Source organism: Vombatus ursinus, unplaced genomic scaffold (genome assembly GCF_900497805.2).
Source record: "Vombatus ursinus unplaced genomic scaffold, bare-nosed wombat genome assembly UNPS02014170.1, whole genome shotgun sequence".
In the NCBI taxonomy this organism is placed as follows: domain Eukaryota; kingdom Metazoa; phylum Chordata; class Mammalia; order Diprotodontia; family Vombatidae; genus Vombatus; species Vombatus ursinus.
The window spans coordinates 960,011-963,970 of NW_020953948.1; positions in this window are offsets into that span (position 1 = coordinate 960,011).

Below are 3,960 nucleotides of genomic sequence, written 5' to 3' on the forward strand. Positions count from 1 at the left end.
TGTACTAGATGTGTGACCTGGGCAAGTCACTTAACCCCATTGCCTAGCCACAAAAAAAAGGAAAAAAGAAATGGGAGTAACAGATTATCATGTTTCCTGAGGAATTAATATGTGGGTCAAGAAGTAAGTTAGAACAAAACATAAACAACTGATTGGTTTAAAATTGGAAAAGAAGTACCACAAGGCTGTATGTTGTCACCTTATTTATTTAACTTATATGCAGAGTACATCGTGGGAAATACCAGGCTGGATCAAAAGCCAGAATTAAGGTTGCCAGGAGAAATATTAACAATCTCAGATAAAAGCCTCTTGATGAGAGTGAAAGAGGAAAGTTTAAATGCTAGCTTGAAGTTTAGCATTGAAAAAAATTAGATTTTTGGCAACTGGTCCCATTGCTTCCTGGCAAATAGAGGAAGAATCAGTGTCAGATTTTGTATTCTTGTGCTCAAGGACCACTGCAGATGGTGACTGCAGCCACAAAATCAAAAGATATTTGCTCCTTGGAAGGAAAGCTATGGCAAATCTGGACAACATACTCAAAAGTAGACACATGGCTTTACCAAAAAGGTCCATATAGTTAAAACTATCATTTTTCCAACAACAATGTATGGCTGTGAGAGTTGGACTATAAGGAAACCTGAGTGCCACAGAACCAAGGCTTTTAAATTGTGGTACTGGAGATGACTTTCAAGAGTACCTTGGACAGCAAGGAGATCAAGTCAGTCAATACTTAAAGAAATTAATCCATGCTATTTCCTGGAAGGTCAAATACCAAAGCTGAAGCTTAAATAATCTGGCCACATAAAAAGAAGATGGGACTCATTGGAAAAGACCCTGACGATAAGAAAGACTGAAGGCAAAAGGAAAAGAAGATGAGATGAATAGCTAGTGTCATGGAAACAATGAACATGAACTTGGATAGACTTGGGGAGGTAATGGAGCATAGCCTGATGTGCTATGATCCATGAGGTCGCAAAAAGTCAGACAGGACTGAATGACTGAACAACAACAACAAAAATATGATGAAACATACTGTCCTGTGTCTGGGAGAGAGGTCATGCTCTCAAAGTTAAAACTGAGGCATCTTATAGACAATGGAGAGAATCGTTTTCCTTAAATATACTTATTTGTTCCACTATATTTATTTGCTTTTCTCTCTTTTCAATAGCAAAGAAACTTCAGGTTGGGGGATGGGGGAGAAGATGCAGGTTTTCATGAACCAAAAAAAATTAAATTAAAAAGAAAAGCAAGATTAAATTATTTTTTTCTTTTTTATGGTAATTTTTATTTATTTTTTTGTTTTCAACATTCACTTCCACAAGATTTTGAGTTGCAAATTTTCACCCCATCTCACCCCTCCCCCCACCCTAAGATGGCATGCATTCTGAATACCCCTTCCCCTAGTCTGCCTACTCTTCTATCTCTCCCCCTCTTCTCTTATCCCCTTCCCCTTCAATTTTCTTGTAGGGCAGGATGGATTTCTGTACCCCATTTCCTGTATTTCTTATTTCCCAGTTGCATGTGAAAACTTTTTTTAAACATGTGTTTTTAAAACTTTGGGTTCCAAATTTTCTCCCTTCCTCTCTCCCTACCCACGCTCATTGATAAGGCAAGCAACTAAATATAGGTTATATATGTGCAGTTATGCAAAACACTTCCATAGTAGACATGCTGTGAAAAACTAACTCTATTTCCCTTAATCCTATCCTGCCCCCCCATTTATTCTATTCTTTCCTTTGACCCTGTCCCTCCTCAGAAGTATTTGCTTCTGATTACCCCCTTTCCCAGTCTGCCATCCTCTCTATCATCCCCCTACTCTCTTGTCCCCTCCCCCCCATTTTCCTGTAGGGTAAGAAAGATTTCCATACCCAATTGAGTGTGTATGTTATTCCCTCCTTAAGTCAAATCCTATGAGAATAAGATTCACTCATTCCCTCTCACCTTCCCCCATTTCCCCTCCACTGTAAGAGCCTTTTCTGGTTTTTTTTGTGAGATGATTTACCCCATTCTACCTCTCCTTTTCTCCTTCTGCTAGTATAATCCTCTCTCACCCCTTAATTTTATTCTCCAGATATGACCCCTTCACTTTCAACTCACCCTGTGCCCTCTATCTATCTATCTATCTATACCTATATATACGTACACATAATTTTTTCCCTCCAACTACCCTAATACTGACAAAGGTCTCATGAGTTACAAATATCATCTTTCCATGCAGGAATGTAAACAGTTCAACCTTAATAAGTCTCTTGTGATTTTCTCTTTCCTGTTTACCTCTTCATGTTCCACTTGAGTCTTGTATTTGAAAGTCAAATTTTCTATTCAGCTCTGGTCTTTTCATCAAGAATGTTTGAAAGTCCTCTATTTCACTGAATGACTATTTTTTCCGCTGAAGGATTATACTCAGTTTTGCTGGGTAGGTGATTCTTGGTTGTAATCCTGTCTCCTTTACCATCCGGAATATTATATTCCTTAATTTTTTTTAAGGAAATTGGGGTTAAGTGACTTGCCCAGGGTCACTCAGCTAGGAAGTGTCAAATGTTTGGTCTGAGGCCAGATTTGTACTCAAGTCCTCCTGGCTGGTGCTCTATCCACTGCGCCACCTAGCTGCCCCCGATCCTTAATATTTTTATGAATGAAGGAGACAAAGGCATACATGATATCCTTACCAAACTTGCCAAAGAAAAGGAAGGTATATTGCTTAGCTCTTTCTCTCCATCTCCATCACTCTCCCTCTCACGCTCATTCTCACTCTGTGTGTTTGTTTGCATGTGTGTCTGTCTCTGACTCTCTCTTACTAGATAATGAAGACAAGGGCAAATAAGGTCTTGTAAGGCCAGGATATTGACAAAAATCTAGGAAGATGGAAATCAAAAAATGAAACTATAGTACTGAAAAGTAAGAGAGATGGCCAAATGACCATCCTTTTATTAATAACAAGCTAGCATTATTAATAAAATTATTAATTACCAAGAAACCATGTCTCTCAAACTTTTTAAAAGTCATGCCAGAGAGGGGCTGCTAAGTGGCACAGACCCTCTAATCAAGAAGACCTGAGTTCAAATTCAGTCTCAGACCAGACACTTGACACTTACTACTTGTTTGACTCTGGGCAAGTCACTTAACCCCAATTGCCTCACCCCCCAAAAAAAAGTCATGCCAGTGAAATTTACTTTGACTTCTAGAAAAACTCTGGAATAAATAATTAGAGAGTTAGTTCTAGACAACTAGAAAAGGAAGAGATGATTCTAGAGGACTCATGAAGAAACATGCTGCCCCTCTCCTGACAAAGGAGTGATGTTCCCAGAGTATAATATGCCAGAGCATACTGCTTTTTTGTTGTTGTTGTTGTTGTTAAATCATTGCAGGCATGTCCAACCTTCCATGATCCCATTTGGGGTTTTCTTGGCAAAGATAATGGAGTGGTTTACCATTTCCTTTTCCAGCTAATTTTAAATATGGGGAAACTGAGGCAAATGGGGTTTTTAAGTGATGACGGGGGTCACACAGTTATTAAGTGTCTGAGGGCAGATTTGAACTCAGATCCTCCTGACTACAGGTCGAGTGGTCTATCCATTGCACCACCTAGCTACTCAAAATGTAAGTCATTGGGATGTCATTGAAATTGGTTAAATGACTAGACTCCAAGAGAAATCATGAATGCTCTTAAATCAACTTGGAAGTAGATTTCCAGTGGATTTGTGTTTTGTCCTACATGCTTAACATTTTATGAATGAATAAGACAAAGGCATAGTTAGCATCCTTACCAAATTTACAGAAAGAAAAAAAGCTCATTCTCTCTTTTTCATTCTCTATCCTTGTCTCTCTGTTTCTATCTGTGCCCCCCATCTGTCTCTCTTTGTCTCTCTCTCTGTCTCTCAATCTCTCTCCCTCCCTCTCTCTCTCTCTCTGTCTCTCAATCTCTCTCCCTCCCTCCCTCTCTCTCTCTCTCTCTCTCTC